The sequence below is a fragment of the Bicyclus anynana genome, chromosome 9, assembly GCF_947172395.1.
Source record: "Bicyclus anynana chromosome 9, ilBicAnyn1.1, whole genome shotgun sequence".
In the NCBI taxonomy this organism is placed as follows: domain Eukaryota; kingdom Metazoa; phylum Arthropoda; class Insecta; order Lepidoptera; family Nymphalidae; genus Bicyclus; species Bicyclus anynana.
This window is the reverse complement of record NC_069091.1, coordinates 14,070,535-14,084,443: the sequence shown is the minus strand read 5'-3', so window position 1 is coordinate 14,084,443 and position 13,909 is coordinate 14,070,535.

The window sequence follows — 13,909 nt, the reverse complement described above, 5'->3', positions numbered from 1 at the left end:
CCTGATGATGAATCGGTAACGTTATCAACATATTCGGCTCACTGCTGAGCTTGAGTCTCCTCTCAGAATGAGAGTTTGGCCAATAGTCCACCACGCTGGCCCAATGCGGATTGGCAGACTTCACACATGCAGAGAATTAAGAAAATTCTCTGGTATGCAGGTTTGAGACATTTGTGATATTTAATTTTTTAAATGCACACAACTGAAGAGTTGCAGTTGCATGCCCCGGGCTGGATTGGAACCCACGCCCTCCGGAATCGGAGGCAGAGGTCATATCCACTGAGCTATCACGGTGAGTAAACCGACTTCAAAAAGGGAGGTTCTGTATAATTTGACCGGTAAGCATATTGTATGTAATATTAAGTTTTTTTTTCTATTCTTTACAAGTTATCCCTTGATAATCTCATCTGATGGCAAGTGATGATGCAATCTAAGATGGAAGCGGGATAACTTGTTAGGAGTTATATGAAAAACCACACCCCTTTCGGTTTCTACACGACATGATACCGGAACGCTAAATAGCTTGACGGTACGTCTTTGTGGGTAGGTGCGCATGCCACGGCCGAAGCCTCCCACCAGCCAGACCTTGACCAATTAAGAAAACTTTAATCAGCCCAGCCGGGGATCGAACCCGGGATCTCCGTCTTGTAAATACACCGCACATACCACTGCGCCACGGAGGCCGTCGAACCATGACAAGCTCTTAGACAATATAGTTCTTGTGCCCAGGAACAAATTTTATTACACAAATTTTGTAGAATAGATAAAGAAAATTACTTAAATTAAAGCGGTAACCTTGTCGGACAATATTCATCGGGCATATTTGGTATCGGAAAAACCGAAATAAGGACGGCTTGGAAGGACGCCTTACCGCCATGGTTTGTACGTTCATAGTTTTGACTGTCTCGCCATGAATATCGCATTAAGGATTGAAAAAGATGTGGAGGTATCAGCGGCGAAGAGCTCATGCAAACCGATTCCTGCCGGGTTACCTTTAAAAATCCATGCATATTCATTGTATCTAGAATTTTGAGCAACCGTAGTTGGTATCACGCTGTATGAATTTCTTTTTCTTAAGTTTGTCAAAATACCATCCTTCGCCACTGGTAGGTACATATTAAAATTTAAATAAAATGTTAATATTTATTAATAATCAGAGTAGGTATAATAAACACAAAGTTCGAGTAGGTACTATGAATAAATATTTTGTTCCTGGGTCCATGGACTAGTACAAAGCAGATAGTCGCAGCAAATATTCTATTTGTGTAAATGAGGACGATTGGCTAATGTGGGGCAAGGGTCACTTCTCGGAAATGTACCTACCTACACTATCACGAACTACCTAGATTAGTTCGTGTACACCTCAGACCGATTATAGAAGAACCTGTATCGCACTCATAATCTCGAACAAAATTGTCTGCCATTTTCTGAAGAAAACGAGCTTTGACTTGGTATATATTTTATACTAAACTAGAAGTTTTTGCCCATTTTTACACAATTCAATTACACAAAAAGGTATTTTTACGGAGGTCTTTAACCGACGAACACGATTACAACTATTTAACATCGATAGTATAGAGACAGTTTTTATAATCGCATTAGATCGCTGATCATATATACTATGCACAAAAATTAAGGGAGCAGAAAAAAAATCCAAATTTTTGGGGGATTTTCAACAGGCTGTAACTTATACAAAAATGGTCGTACAGCAAAAAAATAAAAAGCAAATTGTAGCTCTAAGTGTTTAGTTTTTGGATCTGAGTTTGAAAATTTTTTTTGGAAAATATTTTTCGAGTAATCATAAGAAAACCACCGAAAAAATTTTTTTTAATTTACGGACGTGGAAAAATTTTTTTCGACTCAACCTCTATATGGACTGGATAGCTTGTTTATTCAGATTTAATTTCGTTTTTTTTAAATCTCGATACGAGCATTTCTCGCTGAGATATCGATGTTTGAATGGAAAAAGATCATTTTGTCTTTGATTACCAATATGTCAGCAACCAATGATCGCACAGAAATTTTGAGGTTGGTTTTAAAAACTTGAATAAATTCTCTACAAGGATTGGCAATTGAATTTTGAAAAAAAAATTTTTTTTCAATCATTACATGAATTTGAAAAAGCATCCAAAAAAGGGCTTTTTGTCGTTTTTTGGAAAATCAAGCGCCCAATCAAAAATATTGCGGAAACCACTGACGTTAAGTGTGCCTTTTACTGTTCAATATACCCACAAAAACCCTACAAAGTTTCAATTCAATCCAGCCAACCGTTTTTTTTTCCCACTTGATCGAATTTTTTAAAAAATTAAAGGAGCAAGAATTTCGCTCTGAAAATGTCATAATTTATTTTTTTTTTTTTTAATTTTTGAAGTCACTAAGAATTCAGAGAAAAATTAAAAAAAAAAATTTTTTTAATTTTTGATAAAAATTATGACATTTTCAGAGCGAAATTCTTAATTTTCGTAATCAAAGACAAAATGATCTTTTTCCATTCAAACATCGATATCTCAGCGAGAAATGCTCGTATCGAGATTTAAAAAAAACTAAATTAAATCTGAATAAACTCAGATCCAAAAACTAAACACTTAGAGCTACAATTAGCTTTTTATTTTTTTGCTGTACGACCATTTTTGTATAAGTTACAGTCTGTTGAAAATCCCCCAAAAATTTGGTTTTTTTTTTTCTGCTCCCTTAATTTTTGTGTATAGTATATATTGACAGAAAAGCAACGTCTATCGAGGCAGGTCCTATACAATTATTGGTCTGAGGTGTACACTATCATCCGAATTCGTGGTTAATAATATTTACTAGACGCTACCCGCGAGGCACCCCACTTCATAGATGTAATAAAAATAAAAAAATATATAAAAAAAACCTCACTACATAGAACTTAAAAAATGAAAAAATACAAATTCTACAAGAAGTACCCTTCTTGTTATAAGTTGTGTTTTTTTAAAGCAATTAGAAAACAGTCGGCATCGGGACTCAATAAAGGTGCGAGTCCTAGTCATCCGTCTCGCTTCGCCATATTCTGTATAAATAATTAGTAAATAATATTTTTCTAATTGTAATTTGTCTAACATGGTTTTTTTTTTTTTTTTTTTTTTTTTTTTTTTTTTTTTTTTTTTTTTTTTTATCTCCTCCTTTCCTTCCTGGTACCGCAGTTTACGTGCATTACTTCAGGAAGGGGGTGGTCTATCACGCTTCGATATTTTCTTTCTGGCGATCCCATTCGTCTCTCACGCGTCGTCCCATAATGTAATGCAGCATTTTCGCCCCGTTAGCCCAGGCTTCCTTGTTCTCCAACATATATGGCACTAAGTTTGCTTTTGTCAGAGGTTCACCGCCTTGGCGTGCGTTACTTCTTTCCCCTTCGAACTCCATGCACTCAAAGATTGCGTGGTTGGGCGTGTCTACTTCTCCGCAATATGTGCAACATTCACTGTTTGCTTTGCCTATCGCGTGCAAGTAAGTATTAAATACTCCATGTCCGGTTAATGCTTGTGTTATCAGCTTATCCACCTCTCCATGTTTTCGTTCAACCCATTTCACTAAGTCTTGAATCAAATCCCTGGTCCATTGCCCTTTCCCACTTTCAAGCCATTCTGTTGACCATTCTTGGAGTGTTCTTTTTCTCTCCTCCTTCGGAGTTCTTTTGGCCTCCCTTTTGTATAGCCTTGCTCTTTCTGTAGCTAATTTGTCGATAGGTATCAATCCTGCTATCACTAGCACAGCTTCTTTAGATACTGTTCGGTATGCTCCACATATACGGATAGCCAGGCGTCGCTGCGTTCTTCCAAGCACATTATTATATTTAGTCACTTGAAGTGCTTGGCTCCAAACAGGTGCCCCATACAGCATGACAGAGTGTGCCACTGATGCGAGGAGCCGCCTTTTGCTGGCTCTTGGTCCGCCTTTTCTGGGCATTAACTGGGTAAGGGCTGCCGCTAGCTTTTCTGCCTTCTCAGCTGTTTGCACCACATGTTTGTCAAACCTCAGGCTTCTATCTAGCCATACTCCGAGGTATCTGAGTTTGTCACATGGTTTTATTTCTACCCCATCTATGTTAAAAGTGAGTGGGCCATGCCTTTTCCTGCCACTTAGCATTATGGCTTCGGTCTTTTCCGGTGCCAGTTTTAGATGCTTCCCGATCATCCACTTGTTGATTATGTCCAGTGCCCTGTTGGTCCTTTTCATCAGTAGTTGATCAGTTCTGGCGGCTACAACCAAAGCCAAGTCATCCGCGAAACCCACTAGACGTGCCTCATCGCCAAGATCTAATTTGAAAACTCCATCATACAATATGTTCCACAGCGTTGGTCCAAGAATTGAGCCCTGGGGAACTCCACTTGTCACCCGGATCGTCTCTGATGATCCTGCAGCGTCCGTTATTATGATGTTTCTTTGATTCAAGTAGCTGCTTATGAGGTTGATGACGTAATCTGGGAATTTTCGCCTCTTAAATTCCTCCAGTATTAGGATCCATGGAGCGGAGTTAAAAGCATTTCTTACGTCTAGGGCAACAAGTGTGCAGAGCTTTCTGGTACGTTGCGATCCTTGCTTTGCCGCTAGCGCTATGGCTTTTACTCTTTCGCAATAAAATCAAAATCAATATATAAATATATTGATTTTGATTTTATGTATTATTATCTAAGTGTAATATATCTTCTACTTCTCTTTTTATGTGTACACCCGTCATTAGGCATTATTCCTTGTATTTATTTTCTCTTTTTTCGATTGGTTGTCTGGAAGAGATCGCTCATTAGCGATAAGGCCGCCAATTGTACATTAGTTTTTAAGTTAATTTCTTGCCTGTTATTATTATTTTTGGTGTACAATAAAGTATATTTCATTCATTCATTCTTTCGATGGCGTCTAATGTTGACCGGCCACTTCTAAACCCAAATTGGTCCTTCGCTAATCCACCATGCTTTGGTAGCAATTGCTCTATTCGATTTAGCAGTATCCTCTCCAATAGCTTTCCATAGCAGTCCAGAAGACAGAGAGGCCTATACCCTGATGGTTCGTCTGCTGATTTGTTATGTTTCCGTAGGAGGATTAGTCTAGCAGTTTTCCATATATCTGGAAACTCTCCACTTAGGAAAATACCATTCATGACGTCTCTCAATTGGTTGGGAATCACCTTACTTGCTAATTTAACTATTTCTGGCGCAATTTCATCAGGTCCTGGCGCTTTTCTGGATTTGATCCGATCGCAGGCCTTCGCCAGTTCATCGTCAGTAATCCTTGGTACCTGATCAACTACGCCAGTGGTCCTTGTAAAGTCGTCATGTGTAGGGAATAATACAGCCGTGATGTCCTTCATTTTTTGCAAGCTTATGGGAGTTGGCGAAGAACGGTTGATCTTTTTGGTAACTATTTTGTATCCCAAGCCCCAAGGGTCGTTGTCTACCTCATCACCAACTTTTTTCCATTGTTCTCCCTTAGATTTTAAAATGAGGCCTTGCAGCTCTAGTTTAGCTGTTTTATATCTATTTCTAGCTTCTTCACTGGCTCGAATTTGGTTTAGTCTATCCTCTTCTGATCTTTGCTTGTTTATCTTCGAGTTTGCTCTAGTGTAAGCTCTTCTAGATTCCAGGCATTGTTTCCTAGCTATGTTAATTTCGTTATTCCACCAGTAGACAGGTTTTTTTCGTCTAGCTTTTCTTTTAGGCATGGCTTGATTGCAGGCTTTCGTTGTTGCAGAGACTAGCTCAAAAGGAGTTCGTATAGGTTCACTTATTAACGTGTTTTCGAACTTTTCTTTATCAATTTTGTTGAAGTTCCATCCAATTGGGCGTGATTCGGTTCCAGGTATTTTTTCTCCGATACTGTAGGTTATGTATTTATGGCCACTGGCAGATTCTTCATCAAGAACTTCCCAGCCTGTAATCATGCCAGCTAGATTTGAATTCGCCATTGTTATGTCTGGTCTTGAATTTTTGCCACCTCTTTCGAATGTTGGTGTATTTCCAGTATTTGCCACGCTTAGATCCAGGTCAGCAATTATGTCCATTAGGTGTTGTCCTCTTTTATTTGTAGTCTTGCTGCCCCATATGGTCGATGCAGCGTTAAAGTCCCCAGCAACAAGAACTTTTCCTCGCTGAAGACGCACGCTGGCACTAAGTTCCTCAAGATCTTGCCGAAATTGGTCAAAGGAACAATTAGGGGATATGTAGCAGCTGTACACCGTGAATTGTGCAAATCGAAAGCCAATGAAACCATTTCCTCGTATGGTAGCTCCCACTGTAAGGGCTTTGTTGTATACAATTATTGCTGCGTCTTCTCTCCGATCTCTCTCCCAGCCCCCAGCTTCAGCATATTTATTGTTCGGTTCTGCTAGTATTACTAGGTCTATGCCATGGTTTCTGACCGTGGGTAAGAGAAGGTCGTGAGCTACGCGCACCCGATCCGCATTAATTTGAAGGATTTTAATCGCCATTAGAAGACAGAGTGGTTGTTGTCCTATTTCGGTCCTTATTACGAGTTTGTCCGGCTTCATTTATGGCACCTCTGAATTTTGGGCAACCTGTAGTAGCAGCTTTATGACCTAAGACATCACAGTGTGGACAAAAAGGTGTAGAAGTGCAGCTATCCGCTTTGTGTCCGACTCGACTGCACTGTCTACAACAGTTGCTCCTATCAGGTCCGTTGCATTTTGCTGCTCTGTGGCCTGTCTCCCAACATTTATAACATTTTTCCACGTAAACTCTTTTCCTAAGTCTGCATCTTGTCCAACCAATATTTATCACACTAACATTTGACAGATTCTTAGCAGAAATTGGACTCATTGAAACTGTAGCTGTTTTGGACCCATATTGTGTCGGGCGTATAGATTTGACTTGCACTGGTACTTTTAATTCAGTCTCTAATGCTGTTTTCAGCTCCTCTGTTGATATATCTTCATCTAGGCCTGTTATGTGGAATATTGTTTCTCTGCCTATGCCTACTTCTGCGCATTCTAAAGTGCCTTGTAATTTATTCCTAAGCGCTTCTGCGTTCCCTGCCAACCTCATAAGCACTTTTCCATCATTAGATTTCCTCACAGATTTAACCTCTACTCCTATTTGTTTCATGTCGGTTACAGTGACATTGGCTTTCATCTTCTTAAGAATGTCGGCATAGGAACCCTCTGCTTTGACTATTAGAGTTTCAGTACCTTTACCCTTCCCGTAGTTTGGTTTTCCTTTGCGAATATCTTCTGCCTCCACTAGCAGTTTTATTTTAAAGTCAAACTCTGCCATAAGTTTTTCAAGAATCTTCCTTAAATGGTTTTTGTTGATTTCTTTATCCGCCGCTATAGCTACATTTTTTGTTCTTCCGTGTTCTTTAAACACATTAGTAAGTTCTTGAATAAGTCTGTATACATATTCCACTTCTTTGGTCTTTTTGGTACTTTGCGTATATGGGAGGACATAAATCCATTTCTCATTTTCCGCTATTCCCTTTTTTGAGCTTGTGCTTGTTTGGATTGTATATTTTACTGTTGGAGCCTCACAATTGTCAAGTAGTTCAAGCGCTTCTGGATGCGCCGTTTTGAGTAATTTCCTGATTCCTTGGTGTTTGTGATTTTCACTAGGTTTGGGCCTAGCGATTACCACAAGATCCCAGTCCTTATTTAGTGAGAGTGGGTTGCCTTTTTCGATCTTCACAGTTCGAAACGATTCTTCTGGCCATTCTTGGTCGATTATCTCAGTAAGGCTGCGTATATCGTTACATTTTTGTATCTTTTCTTTAAGGTTTATTTCTTTTTTTCTTGTCTCCGAATTGTCTTTGTTTTCACTTATATCGTCATCAGTTTGTATCGCAATTTCTTTTTTTAAATATTCTTCATCTTTTTCAACGTCTGTCGTTTGTATTTCAACGTCTCTTGAGTTTTTAGAGAGTGCTCTAGTTTTGGTGGGTGTCTAACATGGTTGCGATGTACCATTTTAAAATTTTCATAATGAGTCCTTTAATTTGATGCCCATATTGCAGTAGGTATTCAAAAAGCCAAAAAGCTGTCGGCCATGAAGGTCTATATTTTAACTGTTTCATGACGTCACGTTAACAATAAACCATAATCACAGTAGATATATTACAAGCAGTAGTTGGACTTCATACTAAAGGTCGAAACGCGAGCTATACCTACGCAGCTCGTACGTGGGGTGATCGTGGGGTGAAGACCGTTGCGACTGTGCCGCGGTGACGAACGCAGTGTATTGGATTTTTTAATTATGACGACTAGGAAAAAAGTTATTATTTTTATAAAGTTTGATTAATATTTTGTATTCTAAAGGCATAATTTAATAAATATATATATTAATAAATGCTTAAATGATAAAATTGTGTAAATAGGTAAATGACGTAAACGTTAATATAATATTATTAAATAATTATTTATTAACTTCTTCATTTAGGTTGTTTTCTTTGATTATTATGTAATACATAGATTTAAATCTTATGACATGTATGTTTTGTATACCTGTATTTTAAGGTAATAAAGAAGTTACGTAAAGAAGTTGTTTTTTTTTTTTTTTTTAATCTAGAATTTTTTAAGGACTTTTATTTTACAAAAATATGTCAGCCCTATCGTTCCCTAATCTGTATAACTTAAAAGAATTATATATTAAACTACTTAATTTAAAAACTACTTTTTTAAACAAAGATCATACACCATCCTGGCTTCCCCAGACATTGGAAAAGCCATGATGGTATTAAACAAACCTACATCTTTCCTATTTAAGTTTAAATCACTGATTAAGTCTTCTCTTTCCTGACCATTTTTAACACATTCCATCAATAAATGTTGTACATCGTCAATCACTCCACATATTTCGCAATTTGGCGATTCCGATTTCTTCATTAAAAATGAAAATTTATTTGATGGAATGTGTCCAGATCGTAATCGATTTGCTATTTTAATTAAAAATCTTTTAATTTTTCCTGATTGAAACCAAGGAACTCTAGAAGGCTGACTCTGGATTGTACGATACCAAATACCCTTTTCCTTGGATCGTTGGTCAAAGTATTCTTTCCACAAATCGTGATTTTGACTTTTATATTTTACTGTAACCTCTGAATAACTCGGCATAATAAAAATTTCATTTCCTTCTAAACATGCACTTTTTGCTAGCAGGTCAGCCTTCTCATTTCCTTTTAAACCTATATGCGATGGAATCCACTGCAATCTCAAGTCTATACTAGATTCACACAAAATATTATAAATCCTTGCTAAAATAGCATACGCTACCGGAACTCCTCTGTGCCCAGAGGCGCACCGAGCTAAATGCTGCAAGGCACTTTTACTATCAGTAAATATGACAACTTTTTTATATTTAATAGCTACTGCATATGATATAGCCGCCGATATTGCAAATAACTCTATCGACATTATACATATATCTGTGTTAATTTTATATAAGCTATTACTATTGGAGTCAGAGTCATGAAACGCTGCCCCTGCCACATTATCAGATTTGGAACCATCTGTAAACAACTTATTATAGTCACCATATTTACTAATTAATTCCTCTAATATTTGATTTTTAAGTACATTTACTTCATAACATTTCTTAGCCTTTTTAATACTATCCAAGTCTGTATATATAATATTGTTTACATTAATATTCGTAACCCAAGTACTAAGCGAAAACATTTGTAGAGGACAGCATGAATGTAACTTTTCATTCTTAATTTCATTATAAATCAAAGGTACTAAGGGAATCTTTTTCCAACGCCAAAACGGTTTACTTTTACAAAGAGAAAGACAATTATTTAATAGCCATGCAGTAGTGTTTTTCGACCAGCTTAGTACTCTTAAACAATATTTTGTGGCTAAATAATTTCTTCTCAGATATAACGGCGGTAGACATAACTCTGACTCCATTACATGAATAGGCGTAGTTTTGATAAATCCCCCTATTATACGTAATGCCTGATTCTGTATCTTATCCAATTTGTATAAATTACTTTTTGCACTATTATCGTATAAAAAACATCCATAATCAAGTCTACTTCTAAGTAGTGATATATAAAGTTTCCTTAGATGCTTAGGGTGTACGCCCCAAGAAGGTCCCGATAACATTTTCAAGATGTTCAAAATTTTCATTGTTTTTTTACCCAATTCATTAATATGTTTTTTCCATAATAGCGACCGATCCAACCATATACCCAAATACTTTGTGTTATTAGAAGAGGAAATTGTTTGGTCATTAATATAAAGGTTAACCTGTTCTTGTCGCTGACGTCTGCTAAATACACAAAAATTTGTTTTACTAACTGATATTTCTAGACCTATTTGTTCTAAAACACTTATAAATACATCTAATGAACTTTGAATTTTGGAAGTACATACCCTTAGACTTTTATTTTGTGCATAAATTACAAAATCATCTGCATATTGACAGATAAACGTATTTTTTATCAATCTACTAATTTGAATTTAACAACATTATTGTGTTGCTCATACTTTAATGTATTTGAATAAAACTACTAGCGAACCCGGTCAATCTCAATTTGTTTTTTGTAGTTCCTTCCCTACATACCAAGTCAGGGTCAATTTTTTATCGTCTATTCTATAGTGTGGGGGTATCGTTATCGGTATTTTTGTACATTACATAAGGGGTTAAAGTGCTAACATAATCTACGGAACCCTACACTGCGCGTGGCCCGACACGCACTTGACCGATTTTTTATTATTTGGTCACCTAGTGTGGTGGTAATAGATAGATGGCATCACCAAAATCAATATATGAAGGTCCTTCAAGATCATTGATTAGTATCAGCCTTATTTAAATCTACCAATCAAAAAACAACACGCATTTTATTGATCACTTTCTATTTTACTACAATTTACAAAGTATTTTATTTGTTTATTTAAAAAAAAGTATATTTACAATCACATAACTAAATGGAAACACAAAGTTGGCAAATGTAATTAAAATGCTGGAGACAGGCAGCCCTATCACATGTTTACGGAGCGCGCGGCTGTAGGTATTTATTTCAAAAATATGGCCGAGTTATTATACTGCTTGTAATATATCTACTGTGCCATAATCAAATTGTTTGACAAAATTATTAGTTAATAATTACTTTGACGTTTATACCTACAATGACATTAAGTAACGTCGTGACGTCACAAAATGGACGACATTTGACGTTTGGAAAAATTTAAAAATACATGGGTAATTTTTAAATTAAGTTTTCTACAAAAATCCTTAACTTTTACTAATGGATATACATTTCGGACCCTCATTCCAACACGCAATTAATACTGTTTTTATTAAATTTGATTTGAGTCCTCAATTATTATTGTTTACATTCGAATATATTTCAAAGATAAGTTACCTACTTAGAGTTATTAAAACGTTAAGATCTTGAACCATTAAAAAGTCAAGTGCATTCTCCAAGATTAGATTATTATTAAAACACGAGAGACCTATCCTTAATCTATTCGCATTCTTATCAACGCACGTATAAATGCATTGATAACAATGCGCGTCTATTCGTAGACACTATTGTAAAATGATACTGTGGGTTTCTTTGTTACGATACGTTTCATCATCATCATCATCATCATTATCACTGACAACCCATTATTCGGCTTACTGTTGAGCACGAGTCTCCTCACAGACTGAGAGACGTTAGGCTTCAATCCACCTCGCAGGCCAAATGCTCAAAATTGGCAGACTTCACACACGTAGAGTTAAGATAATTCTCAGATATTATTCAGGTTCCCTCACGATGTTTTTCCTTCATCGTTTGAAACACGTGATATTTAATTTCTTAAAATGCATTGACTGAAAAGTTAGAGGTGCATCGCTCCTGACCGGATTTGAATCTACGCCCTCCGAATCGAAGGCAGAGGTCATATCCACTGGGCTTAGCATTTTACCATGTAAAATTTTCCCGAAATGATTTTTGTACTGTTCAAAATTCTTTTGGTACTTCTATGTCTGTAGTTTTTATGAAATTTAATTTTTTTTTCTGATTCCAAAAATTTAAAAACTGTGGCATTTTATTTTTAACCGACTTCAAAAAGGAGGAGGTTCTCAATTCGGTCGGTATTTTTTTTTTTTTATGTATGTACACTCGAAGACGCCTGGACCGATTTCAAAAATTCTTTTTTTGTTTGAAACGGTATAGTCCCCATTTGGTCCCATTGCCATCATGTCAAGATCTGATGATGGAATCCTGGAGAAATTGCGGGGAACTTTCAAAAATTATATGGGTGTCTAGTGTGTTCGTAAACTTTTCCATTTAGTACTTTTAAGCACTACAATTTCATGAAGGTTTAAAATCGATCTGATGATGGAGCCATAAAACAGATGAGGGAACTCCTCGGCGATTTACACCAGTTACCTTGTGTTTGGGCTTGATTAATTTGTATTAATGAGTACTTTCCACATAGATAGGTTGTGACTGTCATTTAGGGGTTTGGTGATGAAGACCAAGGACAATTAAGGGAACTCCTTAACAGTTTACAGTAACTAACTTGTGTTTGGCCTTGATTAATTCGTATTGCTGAGAACTTTCTACCTAGATAAGTTGTGTCTATTATTAGGGGTCTGATGATGAAGACCAAGGTCAATTAAGGGAACCCCTTAACGGTTTACGGTAGCTACCTTGTGCTTGTGCTTGATTAATTTGTATTGCTGTGAATTTTGTACCAAGATGGGTTGTGACTGTCATTGGGGTCTGATGTATTCGTTTGAGATGAAATTTTACACTAAAAATGAAAAAATAATAAAAATTTTAATAAAAAAATACAACCGACTTCAAAACCTAAAAACGTACCCACTAAACTAAAAAGCGAAAAATAACATCACAATATGTTCTACCTGTTGATCAGTATGAAGACGGTGCTTAGCCGGTGTTGTCTTAATTTAAGCCATTTCTGACAGGACGACATGAAACAACACTGTCTGTAAAATCTAAATCTATAAGATATTCTCACATGGCTTGAATTAATACATCAAAGGCTTAGCACCGCCTTCATACTGATCAACAGGTAGAACATATTATGATGTTATTTTTCGCTTTTTAGTTTAGTGGGTACGTTTTTAGGTTTTGAAGTCGGTTGTATTTTTAAACGCCACAATCACAATGATGTTTGTAAAAAACAGAATTTCAAGTGAACGTTGTCGCGGGTGTCCGCTAGTACTTATTATATAGGATGTCCCGTAAATAGTACGCCATATTCTACAGGGTGATAGCTGACATCAAGGCGTTAAAATATCACACATTTTTTTTAATTCTTTACAAGTTAGCCCTTGACTACAATCTCATCTGATGGTAAGTGATGATGCAGTCTAAGATGGAAGCGGGCTAACTTGTTAGGAGGAGGATGAAAATCCACACCCCTTTCGGTTTCTACACGGCATCGTACCGAAACGCTAAATTGCTTGGCGGTACGTCTTTGCCGGTAAGGTGGTAACTAGCCACGGCCGAAGCCTCCCACCAGCCAGACCTGGACAAATTAAGAAAATCTCAATCTGCCCAGCCGGGGATCGAACCCAGGACCGCCGTTTTGTAAATCCACCGCGCATACACTGCGAAATCTCCCCCCGGTGACGCCGCTGAGGTCCCAATAAGGAGCCTACGGCACTTAGGTACACAATTAGAACAAAATGTTAGGTAGCCTGGAAGAGTGATAAGGTCACCTCTTGCACTGCGTTTTATCCTTAGTATTAAGAATTTGTACTTATGTTTTGTTGCAGTAAAATAAAGATATTTAAATAAATAAAATATTCAGACTATGAGACGTCAGACTTCGGAATTCTTTTTTTTTGATTTCTATAAAAGCCCTATCCACTTATTCTTCCCATAACTCCTAACCTATTTGCGATAAACGCATAAAAATCTGTTAAGTAAATTTTTACCAACAGACAGACAGACAACGTGGCAGACGACTCTGTTTTTTAATAGG